This window comes from Canis lupus, chromosome 38 (genome assembly GCF_048164855.1).
Source record: "Canis lupus baileyi chromosome 38, mCanLup2.hap1, whole genome shotgun sequence".
NCBI classification, from domain to species: Eukaryota; Metazoa; Chordata; class Mammalia; order Carnivora; family Canidae; genus Canis; species Canis lupus.
This window is the reverse complement of record NC_132875.1, coordinates 10,343,499-10,362,569: the sequence shown is the minus strand read 5'-3', so window position 1 is coordinate 10,362,569 and position 19,071 is coordinate 10,343,499.

Below are 19,071 nucleotides of genomic sequence, written 5' to 3'. Positions count from 1 at the left end.
TATTTATTTATTTGAGAGTGAGAGAGAATGAGTAGGGAGGGGCCGAGGGAGAGAGAGAATCTTAAGCAGGTTCCACGCCCAGCGTGGAGCCTGATGTGGAGCTCAGTCCCACAACCCTAAGATCGTGACCCGAGTAGAATCAAGAGTTGGACACCCAACTCATTGAGCCATCAGGTCTCCCTTGCCTTTACATTTTTTTTTTACATGAGTATTATCAAACTGAATGTTTGTAATCAAAATTTCTATGCAGCATGTTTCACTGAACATTATGTGGAATTTAGCCATGTCAAAATGCATAGTCCTGGTTAATTTATTTAACTCCATCATAATATTTCATTGTGTATATTAACTTAACTTCATTCATTCATTCCTCTGTTGAAAGAAGTGAAGTTGATTCCTTTTTTCTTATCTTGGTATGGAGTTTTCAGGTTCCCTCAGGAAGCCTCAGTATCCTTGAGAACATCTTTTTATAGAGCTCTGCTGCTCTCACTACAACTCTGATCAACTACCCATTTCACTGTCCCATTTTCTTTATCTTACTTGTTTTATTGCCTTCTCCTATTCAGTGAGTCATCTAGCCTGTTCCTTCTTGTTGCTGCTTTTACTTAAAATAGGAAGATTATTATAAAGTACTTCATCACTATATGAATAAACCAGAAACTACGTTTATTTTATGTGCATCCTGGCCAGTTAATAACATTGTGATTTTTTACTTTTTCTTTGCTTTGATACTCTGTACACTTGATTTTATTTTTGCTGCTTTCCCCTACCCTGGGTCCAACATATGTTTATTATTTCCTAGTGGACCATGCTCTATACTCCAAAATGGCTTTGAGACCCTTCACTGAAAAGTGCATTCTGTAGCAAGTGGTTGTACAGAATGCTCAACTTGATTAGCTAACTTTAGAAGGTGATCAAATATTTGTTTTTCCATTAGAAATTCCATTGATTTGAAGAAAATAACTAGTTTTCTGGGATAAAGCCATCAAGGTGGTCATCCTTCCATGGAAAAAGTGGTCCTGTGTTAGCATGGCTTTCCAGGCCAGTTTTATTTGATGCAAAGGAACTGATGCTTGGAGCTAAAGACACTTTGAGGATTTTTTTTTAAAAAGATTTTATTTATTTATTTGAGAGAGAGAGAAAGAATCTTTTATTTATTTGAGAGAGAGAGAAAGGACAAGCAGGGGGAGGAGCAGAGGGATAGGGAAAAGGAAAAGCAGACTCCTCACTGAGCACAGAGCATAATGCAGGGCTTTATCCCAAGACTCTGAGATCATGACCTGAGCTGAAATCAAGAGTCAGATGCTCAACTGACTGCACCACCCAGGTGCCTCTGACATATGAAGGATTTTTAAATATGTTATAGAACAATTCTTTATGTGCATGTTTTATGTATATACTGGACAAATATGTATTTGCTAGAAAATCGTCATCAGCAAACATTTGTCTATTTAGTACTTTCATTGATTGTGTGCCTTGGACACCGAAAGAATTTTGAAAAGTTCACATATTGTATCTGATTATATTTTTAAGACAACATCTACTTCCATTGTATGTTATAATTTTTAATGCAAAGGTGTGTTGCTGAAAACAGAGTTAATTTATTAAGTATGCTATATCCTAGGCTCATTGCTCGGTGGCTCATGTGAGCTTCTCTGAAGCTCTGTGATTTGGAAAACTCTGTTCAAGGCAGGCTGTGTCATGTACTTCTACAACAGTTGGATTTCTTTCTTTGCTTGCTATGGAGTCTCTGCAAGTCTTCAGATGTCCAGCACTTGGCACCTGTAAGGCTACAAGGAGGCAGCAGATAAAAATATTCTTTTGCGTGAGCTCCATGAAATGCAGCTTTCAAGTTTTGTTAGCACTGCTCTGCTGCCTATGGGACTGAAACCCATTCCTTTGCTTGTGATCATTTACTATATATACAGAAGCATTTGTGCACAGCAGTCCCAGATGGTGAAGTAAGAACGTTCCTATTGGCAGCGCTCTGTGAAAGAGGAGATACACAGCACCAAGGACAGACCCAAGAGGCTGGCCACTGCTCACAGGGCAGGATAGGGTCGTAGTGAGGGGACCACAGGAGACTCATATGTACCTAACTCTGGGTCCTCTCTGAGTGTGCATGGGCTTTGGTCATGTGTTGGCTCACAGCCAATTGACATCACTTTGGATTATTTCCTCTGGGCCTGAGCTGAAGGGAGTAATGGAGCTGGATTTTTGACACTGAATCGATGAATAATCAGGGGCAACATTCTGGCAAAACATACTTCTGTGAAACTTCTTTTTAGTCTTATAACAAGATATAAAATAAAACAAAATACACATTTCTATATTCACTCTATCCTTAATGTTTTAAAACTACTATTTGATTAGATACCCATGAAATGCTAAGTTTGTCTCTTAGAAATAAGTTTTATATGTATATGTATGTATATATACATATATAAACTACATTTATATATTTAATGCTCTTGTTCATGAAGTGTTTCCCCGAGAGGCCATATGAATACAATTATGGGAAGCAAGATTAAAAGTTCCAACAGATGCTTTAGTGTGAGCTACAGAGGTGCACTATTAACAAAGAAGTGATTTCCTGGATAGAAACCGAGTTTCATCACTCAAAGATATCTGTAGAAGGAAAAGAAATAACCAAGGCATTAACTGTTAAATGTGAGGATTATTTCTAGGGCCACTGAAATCTAAGCAGTACAGGTCAACCAAAGAAAATTCCCTAACCATCCTCACATGAATGAAGTGGATTTTTATTCTATTTCTCCATAGGTGGAAAATTCAAAGGGGAAATAGTGTGTTTCAAGCATTTCTTAGTCATTCAAGCACATACTTTGAATATTTGCTATGTGCAAACAATGTACCCTGCTAGGTGCTCCTATACTTCGTCTTTTCCCTGGGATCAAAAATCGTGCAGAGATAATCAGTACTAGGAATAAAATATGGATTTAAAACTAGAGCAAAATACCAGCTAGTGAAAATCATTATGATACCAGAAAGGTATGTTTCGTTGGTGAAACCAAAGGAGGAAAATGTAAATAATATAAGAAGTTAATGTAAGATAGAGATGAAGAACATTTAGAATCAACCAGGTTTAAATCCTCGCTCTGCCGCTGACCTGCCATGAGACCTTAGACGAGTCATCTACTCTCCTTGTACCTCACCTTGTGTATCTGTTAAATGGACATCCTAACAAGACCTTTCCAGAGAGTTCTTCTGAGGATCAAATGAATACATTAACGCATTAAAAGTACCTGACCAAATATCTGGGATAGAATAGCATTTAGTTATTCTGGTAGCTGCTACTACAACAACAACTGCTACTACTACTACTACTACTACTACTACTACTACTACTACTACGATTACATTTAACAATGAAATCTAGCAAAAAGTGAATCCCAAATGCAGTTTGATGAGAGAGAGGAAGAGAAATCTAGATGGGTCAAACACTGAGATGATACAACTGAGGATGAAGTTGCCACTGGACAGAAGATTCACAACCAAATCCTCATTCTCAGAGTCCTCGGCATGCAGGACCCATTCCCTCAGTGCCATGCTAAGTGTTCCCAGGGATGGATGTATATCTAGCTCTTCCAAGAGCCCTTGATGCTCTCTGTCAGAGGGTCCAGGCAGTGAGGGGCTGCTGTGGATCAAAACTTGAGATTCTCTTTCAAACTGTGGTCCATATGGCAAAGCGTTCCTCTCTCAGGAGGTGATTCAGCCCTGTGATTCTCCACAAGGATTGCATTTCTTACAGAAACTCCAATTCTAAGGCCTTACTCAGTAGCTTTCAGGTTCAATAAAATGGTTTTATTTAAGAACTCTTTTGTCTGGGACAATAGAACATTCTTCCTCCAGTAGAATTGGCAAATGAATGTGCATACATTTAACTGGCTTTATGCTTGTATTTTTTTTAGTAAAGTAGTGTGGGGGCTGAGTATGTAAACTAGAGAGATAACCACAGAGTTTAAAATTCAAACCTGTTAGATTTAATGACTACCTTTTCTTAGATTTTAATTAACTAGCGAGAATATCTTAACAGTTTGAAGTGAACAGTAGGTGCAGATTTTCTTTTTTTTTTTAAAGATTTCTTTTTTTTTTTAAATTTATTTATTTATGATAGTCACAGAGAGAGAGAGAGAAAGAGGCAGAGACACAGGCAGAGGGAGAAGCAGGCTCCATGCACTGGGAGCCCGATGTGGGATTCGATCCGGGGTCTCCAGGATCGCGCCCTGGGCCAAAGGCAGGCGCCAAACCGCTGCACCACCCAGGGATCCCCGTGCAGATTTTCTTAATCCCCTTGTTGCATGTAGTATTTCAGTGGGGAATTTTTATATGTTCCAGTTTTTTGACCAACACTCAAGTGTCTGCCACAATGAAAGGGAAGGGAGCTAGATTGAGGATAATGGCTTGGAATATGAATTAGGAGTCTTGGGGTTCTAGATCCAGATTGCCACTTACTTGGCAAATCTGTGTGACCAAGGCAAATGGCTCCCCTTTCCTAAATTGTAGTTTGCTCACTTGACACAATTGTGAGTCTGGGCAACACAGTCCAAGACCCATGGTTGTAGTTTTGATATTCACAATGCTTCCTCAGATAATTTATCCCTGTTATAAAAAAACATTATACTTGTAGTGGAGATCAATAAAGACTGTATTGCCGACATGATGTTTTTTGGCAATTACAGCCAAAATTTATTGAATGCTTCCTATGTGGGATATAGGTTAAGCATCTGACAAATATGACCTCAGTTAAATTAATCCTTATAATAATACTGTGATACTATTATCATTATGCTCATTTTATAGCATAAAAGGAAATTAGGACAAATAAAAGTTAAATAAAATGACAAACACCAATAGATGACTCCCAATATCCACAAATTCCTTATTCCCCAACAGAATCTCTGAATTTTAGCTGGCCACCTAACCTACTCTCCCTAACTTCCCTTGAATTAGGTGTTGTCGTCTATCTATGTTCTGATCTATGGGATATAAGTGGAAAGTGTTGTATGGCCACACCAGGGAAACTTACTTATATTATGTTCGCCTTGTGTCCAGTTTTTGTTTGTTTATTTGGTGGTGTTGTCAGTTTGACTAGAGGAGGCACAAGCATTTTCATTATTCGTTTTGCCTATCCTGCAGGACTAGCCAAGAGGGTCCCTGGTGAGGCCACAGGATGGAAATCAACTGGGAGCCAGCAGGAGGTGAAAGCAGAGGTTATTGAAGGTATAGAGAGAGTATAGGTACAGAGTGTCTGGGAGACTCAGAAAGGAAACGAGGGAGAGTCCCACCTTTGTTCAGCATCTGGGGGTTGTTTTTTTTTTTTTTTTTTTTTTTGGGATTGGATAGTCAGTCCTCTTGGGCATCCAGGAACAAGTTAGAACAAAGATGAGGGCCTAGGTGTTATTTCTTGGAGCCAGGGGGTTTTGGTGTTGAGATGTCTAGTGCTGGTGGTCTGGAATACATATAGTGGCTCACGCCCATCATTCTCTCCTGGTCTTTCCTTAGATGTTATCTGTTTTAAAGAGATCATTAATTCCTTGTCCCTTACAAGAAAAACATGCACCACTTGCATTATGAGGCATGTGCAAAGTGAGGGTGCAGGTTGTAGCGAGAAGAGAAGTGAGAAAAGAAGCAAAAAGTGTTTTTTTTTTTTTATGGAGTCCTTCAGTTTCCCTATCTTACTGCCAGAGATGCACACATGACGTCTGAACCACGAGGAGGAGGGAAGGGCAGTGTGGTCTCTGAGGTCACTGTGAAGCTGAGCCTCTATACTATTCCCTTAATAACTAAGTCCAGACTTTTAGAGGAAAGAGAAATAAAGCTGTCTAATTTTATGCCACAGGTACTTTGGGCTAGAATCAAATCCAACCTTAACTAACATGGGTATATAGCCCTAGGTCACACGGCTAGTGAAAGGCAGAGCTGGGATTTTGACCCTGGTTTCCTAGACTAGAGGAGGCACAAGCATTTTCATAGCATTATCCTGAGGCTGGAATTAGACCCTTCGCTCTAAAATACTAGATATTTAAACTAGGTATACTTGATCCTGGAATACAGTCGATATTTTGTTTCCAGTTAGTCTGTCTTACTAATTACATTTGACTCTGGCTGATATTAAATTGAGTTCTATGCCATAAGCATCTGCATACAGTTTTTGGCAGCAGGAAGAGTCTTATACAAAGGCCAGTTTGACCTTAAATTTTTGTTGCAAATGCTTGGACAATGTGGATAATGCACACCAAAGCTCTTGAAAAATTAGATTTTCATCACAATGATTTCCATCTGCCTTCTTCCTTTGCATGAAGGGAACCATGCCTGAAGGACTTGCTCTGTGACATTCTGGGGTGCCTATCTGCACTTGAAAGGGGTTGCTGGGGGCCCCATGACATTACCTGCATAATTTGAACAAATAAAAGCACTCAACATTTCTTGGCTATTTTAAATAAATGGATTTTGGATATCATTAACCTGCGAAGTACCTCAATTCTGCACTTAACATTGCAAATGAGATGACAATGAACTATACCTTGTCCTTGAAGATGATGGCAGTGGAGAGGTAGAAAACAATCGTTATTTGTAGGGAATTTGACTTCACTGCTTAACATCCTGAGAGGACTAAAAAGAAAAGCTGTTAAGTCCATGAAGAGTTCATAAGGTGGACAGATGTGACACAGTTACAAGTATTGGTAGTTTCCTGTATAAGACATAATTATGTAACATATTGGAAAAATCTCAGTTATGTGAACAATCAAAAACAAAACAAAACAACTAAAAAAATAAAGGTTTAAAGTAACCTTAACAATAAATATACTGGACTTTTAGGAAGAACATTTCAAAATTTCTGAGGACTTTAATGTTGATTGAAATTAATGAAAAGACATATTACCTTCTTCTCTCTGATGCTGGCAGGCTGGGTCAGAGGACCCAAAGGGGGTCATGCAGGACCTGCCAAGAAGGTCCTTGATTGTGGGCAGGATAGAAATCAAATGCAAGCCAGCAGGAGCTGAAAGCAGAGTTTCCTGAAGGTATGGAGACATTGTAGGTACAGACAGAACGTCTGGGAGACTCAGAAAAGGAAAGGAGGGAGTCTTGTCTTTGCTTGGGGTCTGGGGTTTTTATTGATGATTGTGGCCTGTTGCATGTGTCCTCTCAGGCATCCAGGGACTGCTCAGAATAAGACCAGGGTCCAGGTGTCCATCATAAGTCACTTATTCCCTGGAGCCAGGGGGTCTTGGCGTCAAGATGTCTAGCACCAGTGGTCTGGAATATGCACATGATGGCTTTGCCTGGTCGTTCCTTAGATGTTATCTGTTGTGCTGGAAGATTCCAAACAAATCATTAACTCCTTGTCCTTTACGAGGAGGACATACATTAAGGCATGTGTAGGGTGGGAGTATAGGTCCTGGCAAGAATAGAAGGAGGATAAGGGAAGAAAGAGCAGATTTTCATGGAGTCCTTCAGTTTCCCTATCTCATATGGAACAACTGAATATTGCAAAAGTATTGGCTTTTCCAAGTTGATTTACAGATTATTCATTCTGATCAAAATTGTTTTAGAATCCTGTGAGTTAGCAAAATATATTATAAAATATATAATATATATATTATAAGATGAAATATTCATATAATGTGGTATATATAAAGACATACATGGACCAACATTTTAGGTAACAGCTCAATAAATGACAAAAGGTAATGAAAAAATCGAGAGACTAAGAGAGCATTCAACAAATGGTGTTAGGATATTTTCTATTTGGAGAAAAGTTAATTTTGATAGCAATCATGTGTCTTAAGATAAATTCTGGATGTACTAAAAAATAAGGTGTCAAGTTAAGAAAACATAAAAATAGGTGACTATTTTGCCAAGTTTCCAGATGGAAATGAATTTCCAAGCCTAAAAGAAGTAAAACAAATAATGGGAGAAAATATGAATAGATCTGACTCTATAAAAACTTAATGGCTTTTCTATGTCAAACAAACAATATAGAATTAAAAGAATAATGGGAGTTCCAAACCTGGGCTAGCATCATGGGGAGCCTGTGGACTCGCTCCCCAGTGAAACAAGCGTAATTGGTGAAAATTATACATATAAGTAACCCCAACCATTTCAAGTCTCTGGCAATTGTCCTAAAAACATATGGCAAATGAAGAAATATTTATTCAAGAAAATCTAATCTCAGTAAGAACAGCAAGAGTCTGTGGCATTTGAGCCCTGACCCGCTCTCTCTTTCTCTCTCAGCTCCTTTCCCAGCTCAGTTTGATGATGGAAGCTTCACTCTGGGCAGATGGGGCCAAATATACAGGACTCCCTCTCCACTCAGCTCCCAACCTAGAAGTATGGTACCTTACCAAGAAGAGCAGGTTGCTAGCATTTCTCATTCCTTTCAGCCTTGAGATGAAAGTGTGAAATTCATGGTAAGCACACCATGAATTTAGGTTGGGGGCAATCTTCCTCTACTTAGCCCCTGTCACAGGACTGAGGCTCTAGCTCAGATGGCAAGTGGAGAATATTGGAGTCCCAAGAACCCTCAGCTAACCTCACTGGTAGTTGCAAGGATACAGGACAGAGGGGAAAGCCATCAAGACCAGAGGCTACAGTCTGACCCAGTACCCAGAGCAGCGGCTCAGAAATTTTGCCAAAGGGAAGAGGCCGTAGTTTCATCAAAGGAACTGATTTTGTTTAAACAGTGTTGGAAAGTTCAAGACTAAAGTCACTCTTAAAAATAACAGCTCCTCTTAATTAGGAACAGTATGCAAAACCATAGGTCAGTTAGTTCATCAGAGAGAGCCAGGGAGAAGGAGAGCCTTCCTGGACCCAGAAGAAAGCTCAAAGACTGGCATCAAACACTGCCCTTACTCAAACAACAGAATAATCAGCCAGTAATTAGTGAGGCCTATTAGCTGGGTGTGGTACTGAATGAGACAGCTGAACAGAGGAATCAGGGGAAAAGAGTCACTGATTCCAACTAGTTGGGTGGCCCCAAAATACTCAAACCATGAATTTAATCTCAAGTATTATTGATTGGTAATCTCTCTAGTCTCTTAACAAAAACCGATGCAAATTCTCTCTGGAATCACACACCTTTTCTCTAGACCTCAACAGAGTCCCAAAAATAATTTTTTGAAGATACTGGGCATCTTACAGTCACATATGACCAAACCTACCTCGTGTTCAGATCTGGGTGTCAAATGCTGTTTCTTTCTTAAGGGAGAACCAGGAAGCAGTGGGGAAATAGCTGGGCCCAGGTGTGGAGCAAAGAAAGGAAACATTGAGTCTGAAACATCCTTTTGTGTGAGAGACCCAGAGAGTGGTCCATCTGAAAAGATCACTGAAGCCAGCTTAAAGGGGCTTCCACCAGGTAAATTGGGAAAAATTTGAGCATCAAAATTACCCATAGTAACGAACTACAGTACATTGTATAAGATTATCAGGACTCCATGAGAAAAATATACATAAGGAAAGTGAAGAAAAAGCTTTATTTCCTTTTTTGTTCATTTGTTTATACTCTATTAACTGTCAGGTAACTCATCAAGAAGAAATGAGAGAATTGGAAAATCACCATTTTGCAAGTCTCATAAAAATAATTGATGGGGGCAGCCTGGGTGGCCCAGTGGTTTAGCGCCGCCTTCGGCCCAGGTCCTGATCCTGGAGACACCAGATTGAGTCCCACGTCGGGCTCCCTGCATGGAGTCTGCTCCTCCCTCTGCCTGTGTCTCTGCCACCACCCCCTCTCTCTCTGTGTCTCTCGTGAATAAATAAATAAAATCTTTTAAAAAACTAATTGGGCCAAGAATCTTCAATGGAAACTTAAACTATGGAATGAGAGTTTGTTGGGTAATCAGATAATTAGTCTCATCTTCCCACAGGTTATTTATTAGCTAGAATGTTATAAAAGGTACCTTCAGACTGGAGAAATTTGGCAAACACCGCCTGAGCTAGGTGATCAAAGCTAACATCCCTAAAAAGGGGACCCACTGACATCACATGCCTCTTGATGAAGGAAGGACACAGACCACTTATGTCACTTTCCTGCCGAACATGCATAACCTGAAACCAACCAAGGGGAAACAACCAGACAAAGGCAAATTGAGGCACATTCAACAACACAATTAGACTGTGCTCCCCCGTGAATTCTGCTTCCTTCTCATCTCTCCCATTCAATAAATCATCTTGTTCTGCTGATTTTCCCTCCTAAATATCACTAGAATTCATTCAGTTCTCTCCCTTCTCCCAGTTACATCATGTCACCTAATTGCTAAAACAGTTGCTGGCCATGTTCCCCTTGAATCCATGCTTCACAGGTTAGCTTGAGTGATATGTCTACGGCATAAATCTGATCATGCCACTTCCCTGCTAAAAAGGTTTCTGTGGCTTTCAGTGGCTATTAGAATAAATGCAGACTCTTAAATCTGTTTAACAAAGCCCGTCTTGATTTGACTCCTGCTTTGCCCTCTCACTCTATCCCTTGATACTCCTTGGAGCCAGCACCGTACTCTCTCAATTGGCCACTTCCCTTCATTTTCAGGCTGAGGTATGTTCTCTTTGGTGTAGGCTGTTAACCATGTCTAGAATGTTTTCTCTTCCTCTGCTTCCTACCCCATTACCCTCTTTCTGAGACTAAGCCCTTTTCATACTTTGGCTTAGATAGGATTTATTCCGAGAAGCTTTCCTCTACCCCTCGCCCCATGTCTCGGAGGTTCCATCTGCGTGAATCTGATATACTTCATGCTGCTTAGGTCTCCATACTTAGCATATTGCTTTGTAATTTCTTCTTTAAAGTCTGGTAGTCTGTAAGTCTCACAGAGCAGGGATTTAATCTATCTCTTTCACTGGTTTATTACCCAAGGCCTAACACAGTGTCTCCGACACAGAATTTTGATTGATTGAATGGACAATATGCAGTGGGAGAAGGAGGGACATTTTATACAAGAGTAGTGAATGTTTTAAGTGGCATATGCTGTGTGACACCAGCCTTAGGGGTTATTACTCAAGATGATGTTTAAAGGCTGTGGAGTAACTTTTCTAGTAAAAAAAAAATATATATATTATTGGTGTCCGGCTCTGAGTTCCTACATATCATACTTCAGTAAGGGTTCCTTGGAGATGTGCTTGGTTCCAGGATTGGGACAGAAAAAAGTAAGATGAGCCTGGAGTATTCTACAAAGCCTGAATGCAAGGAGGTGCTCCAAAAAAAAAAAAAAAAAAAAAGAAAGAAAGAAAAGAAAATGAGATCATGTTGATAAGACACAAGGGCCAACTGAAGGAGATCCCCTTGGCCAAAGCTGGAACAATTTGAGCAACAGAATGAATACTATGGAATTAGAGTTCCCCAAATAAAATAAATACCCATAAATCTAAAATTGATATAAATTAAATAAATGAATAAATAAATATATGGGGGAGAAGATAACTTATAGAAGATTCCTACAGAAAAATTCCAATTGGTAAATGTAGAAGGAATGAGGAAAATAGAAATCACCATTAGGTAAACACTACAGTGATCATTGTTGCAGGCTGGAGGCATCAATAAGTCCTAAGATCAATGGGCAAATGTTTGAGGAAGAACAGAATATTTGTACAGCCTCACAATATCTTCCCTGAGACATTTATTAATTAGAAAGGAAGAAGTAGTGACTTTGTAGTTGAGAAACCTGACAGATACCACCTCGTCCAAATGCTCAAGCTTACTATGACCACGGTAAGCGACGTGGACATCACCTACCCCCAGATAGGATATATTGATGGGCACAGAACATCACCTGAGTGGTATTTTTGCCAAAAATGCATAACCTCAATCTGATATTTTCTCAATGAGAAAATAGCAAACTGAAATCAAGTGACATTTTATAAAACAACTTTTCAAAAAGTGTCAATGTCATAAAGGACAAAGAAAGACAAGGAAGAGACGCAGCCTGGAGAAGACTAAGGTGACGTGACAACCCCAATGCAATCCTGCGCCTTGCGTTGGAATCTGGAACAGATCAAATGAGTGGGAAGCAGAGTTCTGATGAAGTCTGTAGGTAGGTTAACAGTAGAGGGAAAAAGGTTGCCCTAGCAACCAGATTATTGTGGAAGAAAGCAATTATTTGCAAACATATTAAAATTGTAAGAGGTATGAAATGAAACATAATATTCAAGGCGTTGAAATATCTACCGAATTTTTTTCTAAATTGAAACAAATCCTTCAAGGTGCCTGGCCCTTGCCAAAGTGCTGGGAAGTCTAACAATAATTTTCTTTATTTTCTTACTCCTTTGGCCTTTATTAGAACCCATGGCTTGTGCAGTTCAGGTTCTCCATATGGACTGATTTTGTATGGACTGACTTTGGTATGGATTGACTATGGGTCCTTCTGACTACTACACGATCTTGTTACGGCATGCTGATTCTCCAGATTTGGTCACGTCTGGGGTGCTTAGAGTTGTGCTCACTTCTGAGGCTTCATTAGAACATGCTTGCTGCAGCTCATGGGGTACAGAAATCCTTCCTCGCCAGCTCCACAGGACTCATGGGAACATTGCCATCCGAAGGGCTGCTAAGGTCTGGGTCTCTGGGTACAAGTGAGGCTATAGACTATGCACTAGGCAAATGCTTCACCCTCCTCTCTACTCCCTGGCATGTCATCTTCTCTTAGGAAAGATCCCCCTAGGGCAAAGCCACTTGCCTCCAGCAAAGCCTCCAACTGACCCTCTTTGTAGAGTCTCAGCCAGGTGGTGTGTGTGTGTGTGTGTGTGTGTGTGTGTTGATAAGGGGGGATGCGATAGTTAAGTCTATGTGTCACCTTGACTTGACCACCAGCTGCTCAGAAGTTTCATTAAATATTATTCTGGATGTGTCTGTGTGGGTGTTTCTGGATGAGACTACATTTGAATTGGTAAACTGAGGAAAGCAGATTGCCCTCTGGAAGGTGGATGGACCTCACCCAGTCTTTTGGAAGCCTGACTAGAACAGAGATCAGAGTAAGAGATATTGCACTCTCTCTGCCTGACTCTTAACGCTGGGACAACAGCTTTTTCCTGCGCTTGTACTGAATCTTAAGTTTCCTGAGTCTCCAGCTTATTGATTTCAAAACTTGGGGCTTGTCGGCCTCCATAACCTTGTGCGCCAATTTCTTAGAACACATCCCTCTCTCAACATATACACACATCCTATTGGTTCTGTTTCTCTGGAGAACCCTTACTAATAGGAGGTGTTTACAGGATGGGCTCTGCCCCTATTACATTAAAAACGTCTATCAAGTGCCCATTGAGGATAAATTCCCAGAGCTCTGAAACACACAACTGTCTTTCTCATGAGGAAAGTTAATTTCAAATTTTAGTTTAATTTTAAATTATGAAATATAATCTAACATGCACAAAGGAAAGAGAATAATATAATAAACACCCATTTAAAAATGTTAATATTTGCTCTAGTGGAAAATTTCCTATTCATTCTTTCGACAACCAGCAAACATCAAGAAAACATGAAGTAATTAAATTATAACATACTGCTTTGCCATAGCAGCTTTCCTCTCCATGCGTATGATTTCATTTTATTCTTACAAATAAAAAAAAAACATTCACAAAGAACTGGATTAAAAATTACTTTGAAGTTATTGTATTTGAAAGAACTTGAAAGTGATAAATGATATTTCTTTTCAGAATAATATTAACTCAGATTTTTCAAATTTACCTTCTGCCTAATTAATGAAGGTTTTATTTCTTTTTTTTTTTCCAAAACCCAGAGGCTGCAGGGGGTTCTCTCTATGACTCACTTCCTCTACCTTAAATACTCTGAAGAGGTTATTTGAATTTATAATATTTTACTCACAGGAAAAAAAAATCAGTGTAGCAATTTATTCAGGGACCGGTGTCACTTTGCCCACACGTCTCCAGCATTTTTGGAAAGAGGCTGTCCTCTATGAGGAGTAGTTTGAAAGAAAAACACCCAAAGCAGCCCATGACTAAGACTGAGCCTATTTCAAGCTTTTTTCCTAAATGAACAAGTCAAGTCAGTTTACTCACCAAAATATGATCAACTCTATCCGACACCTTGTTCTGATATTTTGAAGTTGATTGACCAATGATTTGACAAGGATGACGGGCTCCACTTCATTAAAATGATTAATGTATGTGGGTCCAGGCCCATGCACAGCCCTACTGTCCCTGTGTCTCAGGAGGGGGAAGTCAGAAGCAGTCAATCCACCTCAGAGAATTCTCTTGGTGGCTCCAGCTCCAGAAAGAGAATCTTTTTTTGAGATTGATGAGAATAAGAAGAGTGATTTCCTGAACCCATGGTACTTGGCTGTGTGTTTTCTGGAGCAAAATCTCATTTATAACTCATATAGCTTATATGTTCCTTTCGATGCCCCAAACCAGGGTGACTGTAAGGTCACTACAGAGTTGACTAACTTCTTTGAATCTTGTCACTCTTCAGTTGTGGAAGAAGGGCAGGAGATGGCCCATCCTCTGTAAACATTCTTTCCTCTTCTTTGGCTTCATTTATAAAGCCCACACAATACTTCTGTGAATGTTGATTTTATGTGTCAACTGGGCTAAGCCCTGGTGCCCAGGTGTTCGGTCAAACACCAGTCTCAATGTTGCTGTGGAGGTATTTTGTACATATGATTAACATTTACTATCAGTTGCCCTTAAACAAAGGGGAGCCCACAATAGGGTGGGCCTCATCCAATCAGATGAAGGCTGTAAAAGCAAAAGCAGGTTTCCTGCAGGGGAAAAAAATCTGCTTCAACACTGTAACATAAAATCCTGCCTACGTGTCCAGCTTTCTGTCTGTCCTGATGGATTTCAGACTTGCCAGGACACATAATCATGTGAGCCAATTCCTTAAAATAAATATTTTTACTTAACATAAATATCTATCTATAAGTAGATACACAGATAGATAGATGATGGGTGGATGCTGGACACATACCTATATATACCATCTCTCTCTCTCCCTCTCTCTCTCCTGTTCATGCTGTTTCTCTGGAGAACCCCAACTCATACAACTCACTAAAGACTTTTCTTTCACTTTTTCTTTCTCTTCCTTTTTTTCTCCTTCTCCTGCCCTTCCTCTTGCCTTTTCTTCTTGAGGCTGGAGTCACTGTTCCCAGCTCAGACCCCCACCAAGGAGCATGACAGCTTACAGCCATGCCCACCCACAATATCCCAGGATCCAGCATTAAAGAGATGGAAGACAGGAAAGTTGTCTCCCAGGACAGCACCTAAGAACCCCAATGGTTCCCCAACTCAGGCCCCAGAGCCCCAGGGGGGTAGTGAGGAGGCAACGCCAAGGTCAGCACTGGGCTCCTTTCCCCCCTCTCAGAGGATTAGCTCAGCTCCCCAGCCCTACCTTGGTACATTTCCTTATGGACTTTCCCACTCATGGCGTGTGGTCTTACCAGAAACATTGTCACATTCTAACAAGGAAATTCCTAGACACACATGAGACAGAGGCACATCCCCTTGTGTGGGATGACATGGGCCCGTTCCATCTCACTGATGAGCAGCTAGCCCTGGGGGACAGAGGGACAGCACAGGGAGATGCGAAGCTTCCCCTATGGAACTGTTTGGAACGCTCAGGCCATCTGAGCGCCTGGGTGGGTACGTCACACATTCGCCTGATTTCTCCACAACTCTTCAGAAAAAAAAAAAAAAAAAAGCAGGTAGATTTTAAAAATAGTCACTATTTTTTAGAATTTCTAAACAAGTTGCTTCGGTCTCAAGAAAACTCTGTGAAAGCCAAATCATGAATTCTTGAAAAGAAGAAATTATATGGAAATGTGTTCAGAACTCTGTTGTGTTAGCAAGAAAGAGATGTCAGCACTATGCTTGATAGTCAATTTTTCTTGGTTGTTCTTCTGGTCTTAGTTACAATACAATGGAAATTATTCACACAAATGTGTAACCTCCTTGCTTGCAGTTTTTGAAAATGCTACTTTTCCCCAACATTTTCTTTTTCTCCCAAATTAGGCTACTTTTGAAGAGTACATTTGAATGTGGGAATAGACATTTTAATCTGGAAGCATTTATTATAAACACACACTGGTACAGCAAATGGCCCACACTCAAGGAGCAAGCACTGTCTGTATCACTTTTGCCTCTCTGACGTTGTTTGAAACAGGATGGAGTGCTTACAGAGAGCACAAATTCAGTTAGCTAGCATTTCCATGGTGTCCCTGAGCCAGCTTTGTATGCGATACAGACAGGCTTACAAATGAAGAAGCCATTTATCTAGTGTCAACTTAAATATCAGGTTGGTTCTTTTTGTCCATTCATCACTAAACAATCAATTTCAGGGATTTTCTTTAAGACATTTGTTGGACTGGGCTGGTTGGGTTGGTGTCATATAGACCCAGTTTAATTTCCTAAAAATCAGTGTCAGGACGGCCAAGTACATTTGCTGATGATGAATTTTAGACATTTCTGTGTCTTAGAAAAACATAACCCAAACACCCCCATTCCCAGCAGCCTAACAATAAGTAAGTTAGCGTGTGATGCCGATGACTTCAACTTTAAAAATTTATGGTGCCTCTATTTATTCTTGTCAATTTTAAGAGTTAATGCAACTTCTTGAAAAATCGTTTAAAGGCAATGCGGTAAAACATGGGTATGTCTCATGGCTGAAATGTGAGATTTGCTCATATACAAAATCAAAACGGATCATAAAACAGCCACTGAAACCTTTTGCCAATTGTCTGTAAAAGGAGACCCCCAATGACCTACAGCAGGAATATAGATGCAAAGTTGTACTTTGCTGCATGCCCTAGGGAAGATTTTGGCTTTAAGATTTTGTCTCCTTGCTGCCAAATGCTAAAGCCAAGTGCATTGCTAAAGCTTTAGACACATTTTCATCAATAAAATTTCTTATAAAACAGATCCTGCAAATGCTGGACTTATCTGCCAAATAGCCAATTAATTATTTTACATCCTTGTTAAACAATGAAATAATTTATGATGGGTAAAGGTTTTACCATCACAAATTAGTGTTCTGGAAACCACAAGGCCTAGCTTTCAATTAGCAGGAGGCATCACAATTAGGGATGAAAAGAAGTAATGCTGCGTGTTGGAAATTCTCCCTGTAGAGAAATAAAACTCCCGAGGAACAATGACCCAACTAATTTGAGAGAGTTGGGTTTCTAGAAAAGCAGATCCTTGTTAAAGGAAAAAGTTCAAACGCTACTCAGATGCCTAGACCCCTGTCTTTGCCCTCTCTGATGGCTTTCTTTCCATAAATTACAGCTATTGAATGTAGACCATACCTGCCCACCACACATTAATGTGTGTTAATCCCAACTCAGGTGGTCAGTAAGTTCGCTCTCTCACTGACAGTCACAATTTCCTGCATTGGGTCAATGGTGCCTCCAATTCTCTGAATTTTCCAGGGAAGAGGAAAGCTTGAAATAGTACTCACACAGTTACCTTGTTTGTCAAGCTTAGGTCAGATCTGGCATAGAAGGAGAGGCCCTATAGGAGAGCGCGTTCCAGATTTCAGATGGCTGATTTGGATCTTACTGCAAGCCATTTGCAGATGATAACCAAATGGGCTGGGTAAGTAAAGTGCTGTATTTGGTTAAGTAACCAAATATGAAATCAGCATCCTGCAGGGACATGCATGAAGTAGGCAGTTGGGGCATGGAACCAGGACTTGTCTTACAGGTCACAGTCCAGAGAAGAGTGAGGCTGGAATGATCTTCATTCATGGCTGAAATTCTTGAACCTTCTGACATTGTTGGATGTTGAAGCAGAAAGAGGTGAGGAGAAAACGCAAAATCTCTTGGATCTGTTTCAAATGATATAACTGGATGAGGATTGAAATTGGGAAGCTTGACTTGTCTTCTTGAGAGTCTCGATATCCCCAATATTGTCTGTGGGTATCTTTACTTCCAAAATTTAACAACTTCCAGAAAGTGAACTTGGCCCCCTAGAAAACACCCACTCTCAGCTGGCTTTGCATGAACAGAAATCCCCTGAGTTGTGGATTTTGACCTTGGAGTCATAGGGGCGGCTCCTGTTGGAATTCCTGGAAGCCACATATTTACATCAGAGAAAAAAAGTTGGCTTAGCCTTTTCCTCTTTACCCAGTCCAGGATGAAATCCCATCCTTTCAGAAACTTGTAAGTGAAAAATGTTGGCAGGTCTTAGTATATGTGTTCAACACTTGTACCTTCTCCTGTCCCATGTGAATGAATGTTCAGCTCTGGTCTTGGGCATGTTTTCTATCTCTGTGTTGTTAGCCAAGGCAAAGTCAGCCACGCTACTTCTTCCCCCGATAGACCCTAACAAAGGCCCCCCCGAAGGAACTACGTGGGCCCTAACAAAGGCGCCCCGAAAGGAACTGTAGTATGGCTTTCTCTTTGGTACCAACCTGTTACCTGTGATATCCTCACTTTAAGGTGGCCCCAGATATGAAAGAAATTTGTATTTGGAAGTAAGATGAATGAGGTGGACTGTAACTCTCTCTTTTTTAAATTGTTCAACCTTTTAACGGCTTTCTTTCCTTTAGAAAAGGATTTTTGTTTTATTAGCAGAGTCGCTGATGGTTCCCTTAATAGCATCCCACTCTGATGTCCAATTGCTATGATGCTATGATTCTGATTCCTCCAAACCTGATTTCCAGAAAAGTCTTCAGAAACACGTCTATGACGGATCAATTACTAGTAAGCATTCTTTATGGAGACAGCCACAAAGTGCTTGAAACAAGTTGTTCCTGAAAAATATGATTGAAATTCAGCTGTCTGACAGACAAAACCAAACAAAACAATAACTTACGTATTATTAAGAGATTGTGTTCCCAGAGAAATAAAAACATTATGACTCCCCGATATGTCTCAAGCACCACCTCCCTCAGCATAGGCCCTCCCTAGGTTGATGAGAACCTTCTCTGGTGGGAGGAAGGGGGCTGCTGCATGCAGGTGCTGGTTTTCCCCTGGGTCTGGGAAGTCAATCCAAGCGCCTTCCTTGCAGAAGTCAGCACTGACAGTGCAAAGCCTGAATAGTCCCGCCTCTCATCTTCTGACCACCAGTAAGAAGTTGGAGTGTGGTTTTAGTCCTTGGGGACAAAGAGACCGACTT